Below are 19,580 nucleotides of genomic sequence, written 5' to 3'. Positions count from 1 at the left end.
CAGTTATACAACGGCAGTTGGACAGGGCAGGAGACAGGTAAGGTGCATAATATATTCATATAAACTTGCTGCTTCTTGGTCAGTTCTATTGCATTATGTATTGGTCATAACAATCGGCTTCTTACTTGTTTTAACTTCTGCTTTCTCACATCTCGTCCACCCTTTAACACATTCTGTGCACTCTCTCCATATCCACCCCTGCCTTCTCCCCTCTCCTATGTATAACTCTGAGGCTCTACTGACATTTCTCACCCACTCCAAACCATCCACTACCTCCATACAGCACTGAAAACGTTCATAAAAATCATTGCACCACCTGCTCTTTCTCATTTTTCTCCTTCTCCTAGTCGCTGGCGACATCTCCCCCAACCCCGGGCCTCCCTCCACTAACATACAACACTCTCTTTCAGCTGCATATAGAAACCCTGCTAATCTTCTTAACATTCAGTGCATGCCCTCTCCTATTGCTTTACATTGTGCTCTCTGGAAAGCACGGTCTGTGAGTAACAAACTAACTTACATTCACGATTTTTTCCTCTCTAATTCCCTTAACCTTCAGGCTATTACAGAAACTTGGATCCAGCAGTCAGACACCACCGCAGCTGCGGCTCTCTCATTTGGTGGGCTGAAATTTTCACATACCGCCAAACCTGAGAATAGACAGGGTGGAGGTGTTGGTTTGCTCTTTTCACCACAATGTGCTTTCCAGGTCATCCCCCTAGTTCCCTCACTTATGTTTCCTTCCTTTGAAGTGTACACCGTCAGCCTCTTCAAACCCTTCTCCCTGCGAGTGGCGGTTGTGTATCGCCCTCCAGGCTCCTCCCGCCAGTTCCTGATCACTTTGCCACCTGGCTTCCTCACTTTCTATCCTATGACATCCCCACCATCATCATGGGAGACTTTAATATCCCCATCAATGATCCCCTCTCCCAATCTGCCTCTCATCTACTTTCTCTAACCTCCTCATTCGGCCTCTCACAATTTACTAATTCTCCTACGCATGAAGACGGGAATACTCTGGACCTGGTTTTCTCCCGTCTCTGCTCGCTGCATGACTTTACTAACTCCCCTTTCCCGCTCTCGGACCACAACCTTCTTTCCTTCTCTGTCAAGAACTGTCTCCTCACCTGGGACACCCCCATTTACCACACTTATAGAAATACACGTACCATTAATACCCAGCAGCTTATGGACAATCTCCACACATGTTTAGCCCCCATCTCCTCCCTCTCCTGTCCAGTCTTAGCATTGTCACACTACAATAATACACTGAAGAGCGCCCTTGATGAAGCAGCACCTTCTACAAGCAGAAAGAGCCGACACAGACAACGGCAGCCCTGGTACACAATGCAAACACGCTTTCTTCAGCGTTGCTCAAGGTGTGCTGAGCGTCAGTGGTGAAAATCTCTTTTAGCAGAGGACTTCATCCACTATAAATTCATGCTCAAAACCTATAACTCTGCCCTTCATCTGGCCAAACAATCCTACTTCACCACTCTCATCACTTCACTATCCAACAATCCAAAACAACTTTTTGAAACCTTAAACTCCCTCCTGAAACCTAAAGCACAGGCTTCTATCACCAACCTCAGCGATGAGGATCTGGCCACTTATTTCCTAGAAAAATTAACCACATTCATCAGGACATCTCAGCCCAATCTCCTCAGTGTCTGGATCCCCTTCCCTGCCGCACTTCAAGCTCACTAGCCATCTTTGAGCCTGTTACAGAAGAAGAAGTTACCCAGCTCCTCATTTCTTCTTGACCTACAACCTGCAACAGTGACCCCATTCCTTCACATCTCCTGCAGTCACTCTCACTAGTGGTCACCACTCACCTGACTAAAATATTTAACCTCTCTCTTTCTTCAGGTATCTTTCCCTCACTTAAACATGCCATCATAACGCCTTTACTTAAAAAGCCATCCCTGGACCAGAACTGCACTGATAACCACAGACCTGTCTCTAACCTTCCTTTCATCTCTAAACTCCTGGAACGCTTGGTCCACTCCTGTCTAATCCGCTATTTCTCAGATAACTCTCTCCTCTACAATCTGGTTTCAGCTCCTTACACTCCACTGAAACTGCCCTCATTAAAGTCTCTAATGATCTACTAACAGCTAAATCCAAAGGTCACTGCTCCCTGTTGATTCTCCTGGATCTCTCTGCAGCATTTGACACTGTGGATCCTCACTATGCTCCGCTCTATAGGCCTCAAGGAAACCGTTCTCTCCTGGTTCTCTTCCTACCTCTCTGACCGCTCCTTCACTGTATCTTTTGCCGGCTCCTCGTCCTCTCCTCGTCCCCTTACTATCGGAGTTCCGCAGGGCTCAGTCCTAGGCCCCCTCCTCTTCTCTCTATACACTGCACCTATTGGACAAACAATCAGCAGATTTGGGTTCCAGTATCATCTCTATGCTGACGACATCCAACTATACACCTCTTCACCTGACATCACCCGTACCCTAATACAAAATACCAAGGATTGTCTGTCCGCTGTCTCTAACATCATGTCCTCCCTCTATCTTAAACTGAATCTCTCTAAAACTGAACTTCTTGTGTTTCTCCCCTCTACTAACCCAACTCTACCTAACATCGAAATTACCTTGGAGGGTTCAACCATAGCCCTCAAGCAGCACGTCCGCTGCCTTGGGGTCATATTCGACACTAACCTTTCCTTTACTCCCTATATCCGATCACTCACTCGCTCTTGTCACCTTCATCTTAAAAACATCTCCAGAATCCGACCTTTTCTCACCTTTGAAACTGCTAAAACGCTAACTGTCGCTCTTATTCACTCTCGTCTGGACTACTGCAACTCTCTTCTGATTGGTTTCCCTCTTACCAAACTTTCTCCACTCCAATCCATCCTGAATGCGGCAGCAAGGGTCGTATTTCTGTCCAGCCGCTTCACCGATGCCTCCATCTTGTACCAGTCATTACAATGGTTGCGCATCCGCTACAGGGTCCAATATAAACTCATCGTTCTTACCCACAAAGCTCTCCAGAGTTCTGCACCGCCTTATATTTCCTCTCTCATCTCTGTCTATCGCCATACACGTGCCCTCCATTCTACAAATGACCTAAGACTAACATCCCCCATAATCCGAACCTTGCACCTCCGTCTCCAAGACTTCTCTCGTGCTGCGCCAGTTCTCTGGAATGCACTACCCCAGGCGATCCGACTGATGCCTAGCCCCCATGTCTTCAAGCGCGCTTTAAAAACCCATCTCTTTAACCCCTTTACCCCCGAGGGTGGTTTGCACGTTAATGACCAGGCCAATTTTTACAATTCTGACCACTGTCACTTTATGAGGTAATTACTCTGGAATGCTTCAATGGATCCCCCTGATTCTGAGACTGTTTTTTCGTGACATATTGTACTTCATGATTGTGGTAAAATTTCTTCGTGAAAATAAAAAAGTGTTTTTTTTTCCACTTTTTCATTTTTACGAATCAATTTGTGAAGCACCTGGGGGTTCCCAGTGCTCACTATGCATCTAGATAGGTGCCTTGGGGGGTGTAGTTTCCAAAATGGGGTCACTTGTGGGGGAGCTCCAATGTTTAGGCACACAGGGACTCTCCAAACGCGACATGGTTCCAATTTGTTAGCAGACACCATGTCGCGTTTGGAGAGCCCCTGTGTGCCTAAACATTGGAGCTCCCCCACAAGTGACCCCATTTTGGAAACTAGACCCCCCAAGGCATCTATCTAGATGCATAGTGAGCACTTTGAACCCCCAGGTGCTTCACAAATTAATCCGTAAAAATGAAAAAGTATTTTTTTTCCACTTTTTCATTTTTACGAATCAATTTGTGAAGCACCTGGGGGTTCCAAGTGCTCACTATGCATATAGATAGGTGCCTTGGGTGGTCTAGTTTCCAAAATGGGGTCACTTGTGGAGGAGCTCCAATGTTTAGGCACACAGGGGCTCTCCATACCCAACATGGTGTCCGCTAACAATTTGAGCCGATTTTCCATTCAATTTGTTAGTGAACACCATGTTGCGTTTGGAGAGCCCCTGATGTGCCTAAACAGTGGAAACCCCCCACAAGTGACCCCATTTTGGAAACTACACCCCTCAAGGATTTTATCAAGGGGTATAGTGAACATTTTGAACCCAGAGGTACGACACAGAATTTGTTAACATTAGGTCATCATATTGAATAAGTTGTCATTAGTCTTGAGCGCAAGTGCTCGCTACTTGAGTTTGCATCGGGTACTCAGGTATGCACCATGTACTGCGTGTGCTCGAGTGACATGCTCGAGTCCCTGCCCTGCATGTTTCACGGCTATTAGACACCCAAAAAAAAACATGCGGGGATCGCTCGTGCATGGCAGGCAATCCCTGCAAAGTTTTTTTGGCCGCGAAGCATATGGGGCGGAGACTCGAGCATGTCACTCAAATACCCACGATACTCAATGCATACAGAAGCACGCGATGCAAACTCAAGTAGTACTTTTATCGTTTTTTTTTTCATAATAATATTTATTGTTGGGTACATTATATTTTTATTTTTGGTGGATTATTGTTTTGATTTTTATTTTTTATATTTTTACAATTTTTTTATTTTTTTTCTTTCACTTTATGAGTTTTTTTTACTTTGTCCCACTATGAGACTTTCACTTTTTTTTCTCTGATCGCCAGCATGGCACAGGAATGGAGCACCATCCCTGTGCTATGCAGGCTGTCAGCGCTGGACAGGGAGAATGCACTGCGCATGTCCAAAAAATCTTCCTGCTGTCTGGTGACCCGAATGTTGTCATGACGACATCGTGTCGTCATGGCAACATCCAGGAAGCCGCGGCAGACAGCGCTGGAGGCTGGAAGAGGAGGTGAGTACACCGACCACCTCCCCTTAGCCACAGCAATGCTGCGATCGACTTCGATCGCAGCATTGCGGGGGTTAATGTGCCGGGAGCGGTGCAGGACCGCTCCCTGCACATTGTCACAGCTGACACCCGGGGCTATCAGCTGACACCCGGCGGTGATCGCGCCCGCACAGCCTGTGTGCGGGCGAAATCGCCAGGGCGTATTAATACGTATCTGGTCCATAAGGCCCAGGGCACAGATACGTATTAATAAGCCCTATGTCGTAAAGGGGTTAAACAAGTCTACCACCTTAGGTACTCAGTAAATTAACTTTCCCCTGTTCCCTCCTTCTAAATATTATTCAGAATCTGTTCCCTACTCTTCATCTGTCTCTACACCCTCCATGCACAAGATAACTGCACTCAGTACTTGAGTATTGCACTTAAACATACTGTCTGATGACCGGATCATACAGCTTTATATGAAAATCCCTATTTATTATAATTGCCAGACCTGAAATAACAAGCACTTTTCACCTATGGTGTCCCTCCATTTCCATGTAGAATGTAAGCTTCCGAGCAGGGACCTCACTCCTAATATAACTGTTTAAACTGTCTTACCTTGTATTGAATTTATAGACTGTACATGTCCCCACTTAATTGTAAAGTGCTGCGGAATATGTTGGCGCTATATAAATAAAAATTATTATTATTACCCTAAGGACAAGTCATCAATATGACAAGCCTGGAAAATCCCTCTAATGTCCTCAATGTAGCATAATACTATATAGAGACAATCAACCTGATCCTCTTTTTCAAGATTGGGCAAAACGGGAAGAGTTTATATTCCTCTAGAAACAACACCACTTGAAGAGCTTGTAGCTCCCGATCCATTGGTTAAGGAACACTGATCTGTCTCTTTGTGTCACTCACTTGCCCTGACTCCAGTGCTGGTCTCCATCTTTCTTCCCTGGCATCCGGCTCCCTCTGCTCTCATGTGTATCTTGTTATCATGATAACCCAGCGAGTACCTCTGAAATCAATCTCCCAGACCTTTTAAGGCCAGCTCAGATGTTTCTGGCTGCACACTGCCTGAATATTCAGGTCATAAACCCACACTGCTACCACATGCTGCCAACTCTTCTGAACCTAAAGATAAACCCAGCTCTGTCATCGCTGGACTCTGCCACAGTTTTCACAAAGTGTTCCTCTAGTCAATCTCATCTCTGCAAATCTACATATCCAGCTCTATTATTATAAGGTAATGTCTGCTGTTTCAAAGTGCTTGTCTGTATGTTCAGCTCTGATATTCCAAGGTACTGTCCATACACTCGGAAGATCTGGCTCTGCTGTTCCAAAGCGTTGTCTGCATACTCAGCTGTGTCAAGATGAATGTCTGCATACCCATATCATCTATTCAAAAGTGCTGTGCGCACAATTAGCTCTGCTGTATCAAAATGCCTTTCTGCATACCCAACTCTGCGTTTTCAAGGTACCAACCTGAACATTTGGCTGAGCTGTATGAAGAAACCTGATTGCATATTAAGCTACACTGTTCCACTTGCTGACCAGAATTTTCAACTCACCTGTTTCATGATTTTACATATTAGGCCCAGCATATCCAGATCCACAGTTACAAGTTGTACTATATGCGAAATAGCATATCCAACACTGTTGTTCCATGCTACTTCAGGTGCTGATCTACATATCCAGCTGCTGTTTCACGTGCCACCAGGCTTGGCAAGCACTACTGTATCTTGCTGCACTAACGCCTGTGATCCAAGTTGTTCATCAAGACCTATGGTATGACAAACCTATGTCACCAGTTGTCATTATAGAATACTCAGGGCATGAATTCTAAAGGTGCAGTAGCCTCAACACCTTTACCATTAAATACTGAGGATTTATGTGAGGTTGTTCAGACTGTGCACCACCTGTCTTGTCCTTATGGACACACTTCACTAGGTCAAACACCTATTGCTTATTTCCAGTTTCCTACTTGGGATCATGTCTTCATTTGCTTCTTTTATGGGAATCCTAAGGCCAGCAAGATTTTTTTAACCAGTGTACTGTGCATTTTAAACTTTGCCCACAACATTTTTGTCATATTGGTCTAGCGTGGACTACAATTTTTTTTCTGTTGTCTAGGCTTGCAAGAACAGTCGCATTGGCAGTTTTCAATGCCAGTTTGTCTTGCCGGATAAAGAATGAACTTCCTGGTAGGGACTTGCAAATCTCCTTGGATGACTTGATTTCTCTAGCTACCAAGGTGGATTTAATGTACATTTCATGAAGAGATCAACTGAGAAAGTCCAAGATGTACAAGCTCCTAAGACCAATGATCATTCCATGTCTCCACACATGGGTATCATACAGGAAACCATGCACATTTGCTGTTGAAAATTGTCTTCTGAGAGATTCTGTTGTCTGACTGATGGATTGCTTGAGTGGCCATTGTGAATTGTTCCAAACTTAAGGCCAAACAGGGAAATCCCAGGCCCTAGTTGAGAATAGAGATCACCTTTGAGTTTAAGCTATCTTTCACCAAAGATAAACTTGCTATTTCAATGTGATTCTTCTTTAAATAGTCAGACTTTTCAGGACAAATCATCTCTGGAGATGCAGAGAACTTTATTGATTCTTCATTGGCCAGTAGGATGAAAATTTTACATGCTCTTCTGAAGCTTATTTCTGTAAATGGTTCGTCAATACCACATGGCATTGTTAGATTCTATGATGAGAAAATAATCCTGTAAGCAGAAGCATTTCATTTTGATGACGTTTCTTTTTTAGCTTTGCCTCCTATTGATACCCAGGTACTCTTGGCACTGCCGTGGTTAAGGCTTCATGCTCTTGTTATCGAACGCTTGACTGATCACAGCGCCCAGTGGGGATCTTCTTGTTTCCAAAGGTTTATTAAAGCTTTACCTCTGCCACCTTTACCTATTTCCGTGTTAGCATCCATTTCCCCCAACCTTTGTTGTCCCTATTGCTTACGTAGATGTCTTCTCCAAACAAAAGGCTACAGTATTCCTCTTCTTCTCAGAATTGAACTTCCCAGAGGAAGAGTGTATACTTCTGTCACTCCCAGAGACTGAAGCAATGTCCACCTACATTAAGTAGAACTCAGAAAGAGGCTTCATTCAAAAGTCAACATCATCAGTCAGCGTACGGTTCTTCTTAGTGAAGAAAAAAAATGGGTCTCTTAGACCATTCATTGACAATCAGGGAATAAATAAAATCACCATTAAAGATTGCTACACATTGCATCACATTTTAAAACTGTTTCATTGGATGAAGGAGTCTGTATTTTCACCAAGTTACGCCTTTGTGAAGCCTAAAAGCTGATCTGTATTAAGAGGCTGATCAATGGAAAACTGCATTACATACCCAGGATGGTCACTATGAATAACCCGTCAAGCCCTTTGGCCTCTGCAACAGTTTGGCCATGTTCCAATAATTTGAAAATGAGATTTTCCATTATGTCCTCTATTATTATATTCTTGTCTGCCTGGACAAAATCCTAAGCTCTCAAGATTTGGAGTCATAACATAACCATGTCCATATACACTGTGACAAAGTAATTTATATGCCAAACTCGGAAAATGTCTCTTCGAACATCATAAATTGCCATTCCTGGGATATATTATTGCTTCAGGAGGTCTACAGATGGATATGGAGAAAGTTTCTATTGTACTTTCCTGGATTGGCCATAACCTCTGGGTGTCAAAGCCCTAGAAAGATTCCAGGCTACACCAGCTACTATTGCTGTTCATCAAGAACTATACCCAAATCATAGCTTCTCTTCTGGCCCTCACTCAGAAGGGTGCAAATTCTTGGAACTGGCCGGACTCTGCACTACAAACTATTCAAATTATTTTTCTTCTGTTCCAGTTTTACACCATCGAGACGTTGATATGCAGTTTTCAAAGCCTTTTGTTACAGTCTTCGTCTGGGAGCTGTGTTTTACTTTGCCAATTGCCTTTCAAAAGCAACTTCTGAGGGTAAACTGAGTTTGTAAAAACATTCATAACATCTGAACTGAGGTGCAATTCAATATATCTGCTGTGACTAAAGCAAAATGTAGTGAAGAAACACAGATGACCAACTCCTAACATCTCACCTGATAATTAAATTTGACTGTCCACAAAAAACATTTTTCTGAAGACAGCCTGCAAAAAGCTTGCTCCAAAATTCATCGGCCATTTAGAACTACTCAGCAAATCAATCCGGTCACTTTTCGTATGAAAATGCCTTACACCTTGAGAATTTCCATTAGTTTCCACATAGCCCTACTTTGTCAATTTGTCCTTAATAAGTTCTCCACTGCAATCAAATCTTCTCCTGCTTGCTCTTTAGATTGAGAATAGAGAAAGAAATTAACCAAATTCTAGAATGTAGGACAGTTCACGGAAATATTACCTACTTGATTGACTGAAAGAGATATAGTCCTCAAGAAATGGACATTAATGCTGAAAAAATTTCATGACAAGCATCTAATTTCCTTGACACGCTCATCTGCGAGGGACCCTAAAAAGGAGGGTACTATTAGCCACCTGTCTTGGCTCTAGTGCCACTCTTCTTTGTCTTCCTTACCTGGCGGATGGCCCGGGGGCACCTGAGTTCTCAACTCCGGATGAACTAAGGAAAGTGGATGGAAAAAAACAGACAGCACATGGAAGGCGATCTTCTCTGCATGCAATGCTCCTATCTGGAGCTCCAGTTGTTCAGAAATTACTTGACTGTTCTTGCGTAGGGCTCGTCCTTCACCTGACAACACCCTCATTGGATTCTAGAGCTGTCGGATGGGAATCTTGCAGCAAGAACTTTCCCGCCGGACCAAAGTCTCAACTTAACACGGATACAGTCACAATCATAGGTGGAGAGGGGATACTCTCGCCAAGGGTAGCCTCTCCTTACTGGCCCAAGACTTTGGAATTTTTCAGACATCACAGGACAAAGACAGCTGCGATATTCCACACAACCCCAGCAATACTGCAATCCCTTCTTACTACAGAGCTCCGGTTGCTGTTCAGCCCGACAAATACTTTCGACCTTCATGTATTCTGTACAAGTAGCTGCCTCTACAGGCTGGGGAACAGGTGGTCTCTGGAAGGACAGAGCCAGACGTGACAGTTTCTTCACATGCGTCACCTCTCTAGTCTTCTCCTGGAAGCTGGGAAGGGAAGTTGTCACAGAAGATTCTAGATTTGGCTAATCGAAGACTTTATGGAAGGCCACCAGGAAGGTCTGCAGGTCAGAGGTGACAGGATCTCCTCTCTCCAATAGGGGGTTGAGCCATGCTAGGGCATCTCCTGCTAGGTAGGACATAATGAATCCCACCTTGACCCAATCGGAAGAAAATTCATGTCCCCAATATTCATAGTGCTGAATGCACTGCTCTAGTAACCCACGGCACGGCTTCGGATCCCCATTGTACCGTGGCTGATCAGACAAGATGGGTTCCTTTCCAGGAGTGTAAGTTGCAGGTAGAATAGGCACAGGTGCAGGGACTGCAACTTGGGCAGAAGCAACAGATGTCAGAACTTCCAATTGAGCATCCAGTGTTTGTAGGTGGAACAAAATTATTTCCTGTTGCTCACGCTGGCAAACTGTTGGTATAACTCCGAGTGTGAAAGGCCATGGAGATCAGTGGGGTCCATGGCCTAAGCAAACTGTCACGCCTGCAGTTGGCACACATAGTTTGTGGACCCACTGTGCCACAGGACCAGGCTTACCTAGTAAGGGGCGTAGCTAAGTGACTACCTGGTGTTTACTGGAGCCCCTAATGGTGGAGTCAGGCTTGAGCTGCAGGTGTCATGGGTGTGTCGCCACGAAGATCGTCGCGACTACACAGCCTGACTTCTCGCAGCTGAGTTTTTGGTGCTTTGTGTTTTTTGGTTGTGAGGGAGTTAATTCTCTCTCTCTGTGCTTGACGAGGCTCAGCCTCGCCCAGCTGCAGTTAATGCTGCAGTATTGGGATTCCTTCAAATACCTGCTGGTCTGATAGGGAAGTTGTCGGTGAAAGCATTTCTTGCAGACCTTCAGAGTGGATCGTTGTTTGGTGGAGTTCGGAGCGAGGAGTATGCGGTGTGGTTTGTTCCCTTCCTCCCTTTATCATGTATCTCCTTACCTGTTGTTGTTCCCTCTGTAATTGTGGTGTTAGTTTTTGTATGCAAGGTGGTTTTTGGTTTTCCCCTTGTACTGTCTCGTTTGTCTAGTACTGTGTTTTGGGCATTTTCTATCCTGTTCCCCATTGTTGTGATCGGGGTCCTTCTCAGGACTAGATTACTTAGGTTCAGGGATATTCAGGAGTTTAGGGTTACGCTGGCGGCCTGGACCTCTGTACCATTAACAGTACCTCCAGGTTGAGGGATTAGTCAGGGCCCCCGTCTAGGGTCAGCTCAGGCCCCTGACCCCCCTGTACGCTGAGACAGCGTGACATTTTCACCGACCGACAAAAAAAAAAAAAATAATAATAATTTTTTTTTTCAACCACCATGGATCCAGTAGCCAGTCTAGCTCGGCAGTTGCAGAGTTTGTCCATGGAGTTGGCGGACGTTAAGTCCAAGGTTTTGTGTCCTCTGGAGCAAGCCGGACCAGAACCTAAAGTAGCTCTCCCTGACAGGTTCACTGGGGGGCGGGACAAGATTTTTGTTTTCCAGGAGGCATGCAAGTTGTACTTTCAGCTGCGGCCTCGGTCATCGGGGAGTGAGGAGCAAAGGGTGGGAATTGTCATCTCGCTCCTACAAGGGGACCCACAATCTTGGGCGTTCTCTCTTCCCCCGGGCTCCCCGGCTCTCCAGTCAGTGGATAGGTTTTTCGCTGCTTTGGGACTCGTATATGATGACCCAGATCGGATCTCCCTTGCTGAATCTAAGTTACGTAGGATCCACCAGGGAGATCGTCCGGCGGAAGAATTCTGTTCGGAGTTCCGTAGGTGGGCCACGGACACCCAGTGGAATGACCCGGCTCTTAGGAGCCAGTTTTGTCAAGGGTTATCTGACAAATTAAAGGATGTGTTGGCACAGTATGACCCTCCCGCCTCACTGGAAGCCGCTATGGCCCTTGCTATTCGCACCGACAGACGGCTTCGGGAGAGGTGCGGGATAACTCCGCCCCCTGGGATGACTCCACCTCCTACAAGGTCTCCTCATATGGAGGTTCCCCTGGTCAGTCCAGAGGAGCCTATGCAGTTAGGAGGGACATCTTTCCAGGGGAGGGGACCGGCGGTGCACCACAAGACTGGAAGGTGCTTCTTCTGCGGGAGAAAGGGACATTTTATTGGGGGGTGTCCATCCCGTCCTTTGCAGAATAAAGAGTCGTCGGAAAACTATTGATCCCAGGTTGTGTGGTGGACGGCAATCTGGGAGTAGGTATTTCGTCCCTAGGTTCGTCTCAGTTTCTCGTACCGGCGGAGGTGGTGGTGGGTACGAGAACTGAGAGGATATCTGTTCTTCTAGATAGTGGGGCCGGGGCTAATCTGGTGGACGCTCGGTTTGCCCGGGTTCAAGGTATGCTATTGAATATGTTGGCTAAACCCATCCCCATATTTTCGATCGACGCCAGGCCTCTCGGTCAGGGAAGTTTTTTGCAAGTGGTGCATAACGTAAATCTTCAAGTGGGGGCGATACATAAAGAACTGTTGTCTTGTTACGTGTTGGAGGGTCTTCCCACTCCTATTGTGTTGGGCCTTCCTTGGTTAACTAAGCATAATCCGGTTATTAATTGGCAATCCAGGGAGATAAGCCAATGGAGTGAATTCTGTAATAAAAACTGCATGAATACGGTCATCGGTGCTGTCACTCCTAGGGTCTTACCTCCATTTCTGGCGGACTTTGAGGATGTATTCTCGGAGAAAGGGTGTCAGGAACTACCTCCTCATCGCGTGTATGACTGTTCTGTAAAATTGCTCCCTGGGGCCAAGTTACCTAAATCTAGGTTGTATAACCTATCTGGTCCGGAGAGGCAGGCCATGAAGGATTATATTTCTGAGAGTCTGGCTAAGAGGCATATTAGACCTTCATCTTCCCCGGTGGCCGCGGGGTTCTTCTTTGTGAAGAAGAAAGATGGAGGCCTACGCCCTTGCCTGGATTTCCGTGAACTTAATCGGATTATGGTCCGAGATCCGTATCCACTCCCACTTATCCCCGATCTCTTTAATCAGATCGTGGGCGCCAAATGGTCCTCTAAGTTGGATCTCAGGGGGGCGTACAATCTGATTAGGATAAAGGAGGGGGATGAGTGGAAGACGGCGTTTAACACTCCGGAGGGGCATTATGAGAACCTTGTCATGCCATTCGGTCTGACTAATGCCCCGGCGGTGTTCCAACACTTTGTTAATGACATTTTTCGCCACCTGGTGGGTCAGTTTGTGGTCATATATCTGGATGACATCTTAATTTACTCGCCTGATCTTGTGTCTCATCAGGAGCATGTTAGGCAGGTGTTACAGATTTTGCGGGATAATAAACTGTACGCCAAATGGGAGAAGTGTGTGTTCGCCGTACAGGAACTCCAGTTTTTAGGTTTCCTGGTGTCAGCGTCCGGTTTTCGTATGGACCCAGGGAAAGTGCGGGCAGTTCTTGAGTGGGATCTGCCAGAGAATCTTAAGGCACTACAACGTTTCCTGGGGTTTGCTAATTATTACCGGAAATTCATTCGTAATTTCTCATCCATGGTTAAACCTCTCACAGACATGACAAAAAAGGGGACGGATTTTTCTAGGTGGTCTGACAAGGCTTGTCAAGCATTCTCCTCCTTGAAAAAATGTTTTGCCTCAGCACCCATACTCATTCAACCTGATGCGTCACAGCCGTTCATTGTAGAGGTAGACGCTTCTGAGGTAGGGGTGGGAGCAGTTTTGTCACAAGGTTCGTCCCCTGGTAAGTGGCGTCCGTGCGCTTTTTTCTCCAAAAAATTGTCGTCCGCTGAGAGGAATTACGATGTCGGCAATAGGGAACTCTTGGCTATTAAGTTAGCTTTTGAGGAGTGGCGCCATTTTTTGGAGGGGGCAGTCCATCCGGTCACCGTCATCACTGATCACAAGAACCTGCTTTATCTGGAGTCCGCAAAACGTCTGAATCCCAGACAAGCCAGGTGGTCGTTGTTTTTTACCAGGTTTAATTTTGTCGTTACATATCGTCCTGGGTCAAAAAATGTGAAGGCGGATGCCTTATCTCGTAGTTTCCCTGGGGCCGGGAATACGGATGATCCGGTTCCTATCCTTCAAGAGGGGGTGGTGGTGTCGGCAGTATGCTCTGAGCTTGAGGAGGAGGTATTGGAGGCTCAGTGGGACGCCCCTGTTGGACCTCCAGGGAGACTGTTCCAGATCAGCTACGACAAAAGGTGATCGAGGCACACCATAACTCAGCTTTGGCAGGACACCCAGGGAGTAAAGCAACTGTGGATCTCCTCTCGCGTCGGTTTTGGTGGCCTAACTTACATAAGGAGGTGGTAACTTTTGTTGCGTCCTGTGGGGTTTGTGCGCGCTCTAAGACCCCACATACCCGTCCGTCTGGGGCCCTCTTACCTTTGAAGATCCCGGAGCGTCCTTGGACTCATCTGTCTATGGACTTTATTACGGACCTCCCGCCGTCCTCGGGTAAAACGGTCATACTCGTTGTAGTAGACAGGGTCAGCAAGATGGCACATTTTATCGCTCTTCCTGCTCTTCCTAATGCTAAAACTCTTGCGCAGGTGTTCATTGGAGAGATTGTGAGGCTTCAAGGGGTACCCTCCGATGTGGTGTCGGATCGGGGGTCTCAGTTTGTGTCCAAATTCTGGAAGGCTTTTTGTACTCGGCGGGGGATGCATTTATCGTTCTCATCGGCTTTTCATCCTCAGACCAATGGTCAGACGGAACATCTGAACCAGAGTTTGGAGACATATCTCCAGTGTTTTGTGTCAGAGAACCAGGCGGACTGGGCTTCTTTCTTACCTCTGGCGGAGTTTGCTCTTAATAATAGGCGGAGCGAATCCACTGGTAAGTCCCCGTTTTTTGGGGCATATGGTTTTCACCCCCAGTTTTGTACTTTCAGTAGAGGGGGCTCTTCGGGGGTTCCTGAGGAGGAACGATTTTCGTCATCACTCGCTTCAGTATGGAGAGGGGTACTGAATAATCTGAGTACTATGGGGAACCGATACAAACATATGGCTGATAGGAGGAGAGTGTCTGGTCCGGACCTAAGTGTGAACGATCGGGTATGGTTGTCTACCAAGAATATAAAACTCAAGGTTCCCTCCTGGAAACTGGGTCCCAGGTTCATCGGGCCGTACAGGATCAGTTCTATAATTAATCCGGTGGCATTCCGTCTTGACCTCCCCCCTACGTTTAAAATTCATAATGTGTTCCACAGATCTTTGCTTAAGAGGTATGTGGCGCCAATGATACCGTCACCTTTACCTCCTCCTCCAGTGGTGGTCAATGGAAATTTGGAGTTTCAGGTATCGAAAGTCATCGATTCACGTTTTAGTCGCCGGTCCCTTCAGTACCTGGTTCATTGGAAAGGGTATGGTCCTGAGGAGAGAATGTGGGTTCCTGCGTCAGATATTAACGCAGACCGGTTAATTCGGGCCTTCCACACGACTCACCCGGATAAACCAGGCCCTGAGGGTCCGGAGGCCCCTCGTAGAAGGGTGGGTACTGTCATGGGTGTGTCGCCACGAAGATCGTCGCGACTACACAGCCTGACTTCTCGCAGCTGAGTTTTTGGTGCTTTGTGTTTTGTGAGGGAGTTAATTCTCTCTCTCTGTGCTTGACGAGGCTCAGCCTCGCCCAGCTGCAGTTAATGCTGCAGTATTGGGATTCCTTCAAATACCTGCTGGTCTGATAGGTAAGTTGTCGGTGAAAGCATTTCTTGCAGACCTTCAGAGTGGATCGTTGTTTGGTGGAGTTCGGAGCGAGGAGTATGCGGTGTGGTTTGTTCCCTTCCTCCGTTTATCATTTATCTCCTTAGCTGTTGTTGTTCCCTCTGTAATTGTGGTGTTAGTTTTTGTATGCAAGGTGGTTTTTGGTTTTTCCCTTGTACTGTCTCGTTTGTCTAGTACTGTGTTTTGGGCATTTTCTATCCTGTTCCCCATTGTTGTGATCGCGGTCCTTCTCAGGACTAGATTACTTAGGTTCAGGGATATTCGGGAGTTTAGGGTTACTCTGGCGGCCTGGACCTCTGTACCATTAACAGTACCTCCAGGTTGAGGGATTAGTCAGGGCCCCCGTCTAGGGTCAGCTCAGGCCCCTGACCCCCCTGTACGCTGAGACAGCGTGACAGCAGGTAGCCACCAGGTATCACTCCTGGGCAGTCCACAGTACTGCAACTGCTAACCCTAAGGGTCAGGTTTGCTTACACGGACTCGGGCTCCATTCAGACTACTCCTAGGGCAGGACGGATACTGACATGGAGTCACAGACAGGACTGGATTCGGAGACTAGTTTTAGCAGACCAGATATACGGAGTACACGTTGAGGCACTGGCCACACACAGACCAGGGAGCAGGTTCAGGTACTGGCCACACACGGACACCGGCACACAGACACAGGAAGCAGGGTGCACGCCAGGGAACACGCCGCGAGGCTAAGGCGGTGAGTATGTCGGCATCCCTGCGTGGAAGGGGAACCATGCAGGGGTGTCGGCATTAGTGTTACACAGTGTAAATGCAGCTTTTTACAACCCAAAAAAATACTTAAAGTCATTTGGCAACTATGAGTTTCTTTGTCCCAGTTAGTACAAGTAAACTCCACTGGAGAGGGACCAACGGCAGTGAACATTTTCTCTGTGCATATCTCTGCTATATAATCTGCGCATATACATAAAATACTCTGGGATTGGGAGATATGAATTGTATAATCAGACTATGTCACATTTAGTAAGTGTAGTTTTGACGGTCAGATTTCGTCACTACAGTATTGTCCCCTTCCATCATATCAGAGGCAGAACCAACAAATGGATCACTTGCAAAAACACTATATAGGCCCCGTCACTACTATCAACTTGCTTTATGGGATTATATCCACTACTAACTTTCCGCAGCTCAGTCCCAGCAACTTAATAAACAGTAGGAAGCACAATTTTCAGGTTTTTAAAGGGTAGCTGTGGGTCCCTTTTCTACGGGGCCCCTGAACAGACATAAAGGCTGCACGCCTTGTCCATCATTGTATTATAAAAGATCCTACTCATAGTATATGTAGTATATGTCCGCAAAGCATGTAACTGGATGCAAGTGTCACACTAACGTCTAGCATAAAACTTTACAAAGAGAGGGGGCATTGTTGAATGCTATTAGAAAAAATGAGAGCGGACATTAACTCTTACAGTGATATTGTTGCTCTATGACTGAGAATATTGAGGAATGCGTGACAATACAATTTCAGAAAAACTTTTTAATTACAATTATGTCGGTCACTAATGAAACTCCTGTTTAGCCCTCTATATTAATGATGAGAAATTTTTGGCAGAAGGACACATTTGTTCAGCCCGAGGCTTTAAAGTCTATTCTCTAAATTACAGTACATAAAAGTGGCTGTACACAGTGACACGTCTCACCGCACATTGGTGACGTACCCCCCATTGTCAGGGGACTATAGTCTTAGATAATCCAGTATCATACTCGGGTCATTAGCTAAACTCACACGTATATATTACCATACCTTTGTTTATGTAGGCGGACACACAATACAAATCCTTCTTAATGCACGTTATTTTATGGAATTCTTATAATTCAATACTTTAATTAGAAAATATATCGTTTACATATGTCCTGACATTAAAGCAAAAACTGGAAGAACCAAAGTACTTTCCAATAAATATCAGCTGATCATGGAAAAAATTTACTCAGAGAGCCAAGGATAAAAGAAATACATTCTCACTACTCTGAAAACATCATCCACAAAATCAGCAGATTGTCAGTCGATGAAAAGCGATCTTACACCACAACCTCCACCTTGTCACTTACCAAGTAAGCCCGGGCGAAGAGGAAATATTACTTTTCAGCAGACGATCCTCATGTCTGATCCTTATGTATGATTCCACAAAAAGTATACAACCGGGTAACAGGGCTCTCTGTGTGTTTCTGGCGTTTCCACAAAGCTCACCACCAGGCACGAAGAGGAAAGAACACGCTGTGTGTATGAGCGATAGTGTTGTGTGAAGTGACAATCATCACCACTTCCTGTCTGTAACATAGTCTTTGCTTCTTTGGTTTCCAGCACATCTTCCCCACCCCACTAGAATTCACCTGCATCCTCTCTAAGGTTTTGTGAGTACAGGCCGATAATACAGGGTGCGTGCAGCAGCCATTCACAAACTGGTATCTGTCGCTCCCTAAATTCATGTGTTTTTTGCATTAGCAGTTATGCCCCAATATGTGTGATGACAGCAGAACAAGCAGCCAACTAGGAGAGATGTCTTCCCTATATAACCCAGGACCTCTAATAGGAAGCATGTCGATTATACCAGGTTACTAAATACCACTTTCGGACCACCCACTATAAATATACAACCACATTTGCTTGCCATTGTGGTGAACTGATGTACATATCCGTCCATTATTCTGCTGGTAACTGAGTCCCCTTTAATGTTTAGATGCTGATTGTCGGATATCACCTGTTGAGGTGGATCCTTAAGCCCCTGGTTTGGACCAGCAGTTCTGAGTAATGCAGACAGGTGGTGCTTCTGCATCAGGATGAAGTTGAGTTAGGGAAATGTGGCGATGAAGATGTAACGGGTTGTAGGGGAGAGGCTGGACTGCTGTCGCAGAGCTGGAACAGCAGTGACTGATGAAGCAGAACTGGAACAGAGATCACTGATGTGTGAGAGTTGGAACAGTGATCACTGATGTAGGTGATCTGGCAAAATCATGACTGATGTAGCAGAACTGGTGGAGATGTCTGATGTAAAAGAGCTGGCACAGCAAGCTGAAGAGGAGAGGCTGAACTAGTGTAGCCGAGCTGGAACAGCAATAACTGATGCAGCAGAACTGGAACAGAGATCACTGACGTGAGAAAGTTGGAACAGTGATCACTGATGTAGCCGATCTGGCAAAGTGATGACTGATGTAGCAGAACTGGTGCAGAGATGTGTGTTGTAAAAGAGCTGGCACAGCAAGCTGTAGAGCAGACTGGTGTAGCAGAGCTGAAAACGCAATGACTGATGTCCCAATGGCACCAAGCAGATGTAGGAATTTCTGGAAGAGAGCCTGCCTTTTGGATATCGTCTTGACTTTCTGAGTAGTTTCTGCAGTAAGGCATTCTTCCTGGCATGTGACTGCCTATAAAAATGAAATGAGAGTGACAAGTACAGCATGGGATGCCAGATTAAATTTGAAGAAAGAGCAATTAGATTCAATGGTAGTAAGAGTGACAAATCCATTGCTCCTATTAACAGCATCATAGGTCAAACTTGCAGCTATTCCGTTATCTGTAGCTAAGATACACTTGTGAAATTGACCTATAGGTAAAACTGCATTCACAATACAGTCATAATTTCTTTTTCGTAATTACTTTGATTTTCTAAAATCTCTGCAAAAATATTGCAGCTCCACCACGATTGCAAAAAAAAAAAAAAAAACCTGCAACACTGACGCAAAGTGTGCAAGCAGTCCAAGAGCAGACAGAGCCATTACAGTTATGGTTTTGATAGTGACACTGCTGTATTCCTGCAAAATCAAGAAATTGTTTAACAAGGAATAAAAGACCTTAAGGGTATATGCACACGATCCGATGCCGCTGCGGATTTATGCAGCGTCAAACCTGCAGATGTTACAGCATAGTGGA

The 19,580-nt window shown here is 45.8% G+C and overlaps 1 protein-coding gene across 2 annotated transcripts in view; it reads right to left on the bottom strand.

The window, feature by feature from the left end:
- Positions 1–17,968, bottom strand: part of ARHGAP9 (Rho GTPase activating protein 9) — a 218,773-nt gene extending 200,805 nt beyond the window's left edge. The window contains exon 1 of one of the 2 annotated variants that reach the window (XM_073663315.1): positions 17,762–17,968. The gene's annotated coding sequence lies outside the window, so the exon portion shown is untranslated. The remainder of the gene's footprint in view (positions 1–17,761) is intronic. The other variant, XM_073663316.1, reaches the window with a different exon arrangement.
- Positions 17,969–19,580: the final 1,612 nt, after the last annotated feature.

The sequence above is a fragment of the Phyllobates terribilis genome, unplaced genomic scaffold (assembly GCF_046119375.1).
Source record: "Phyllobates terribilis strain yellow unplaced genomic scaffold, ASM4611937v1 Scaffold_2__4_contigs__length_985480577, whole genome shotgun sequence".
Lineage (NCBI taxonomy): Eukaryota > Metazoa > Chordata > Amphibia > Anura > Dendrobatidae > Phyllobates > Phyllobates terribilis.
The sequence above is the reverse complement of the archived record's forward strand: the minus strand, read 5'-3'. Positions and strand labels throughout refer to the sequence as shown.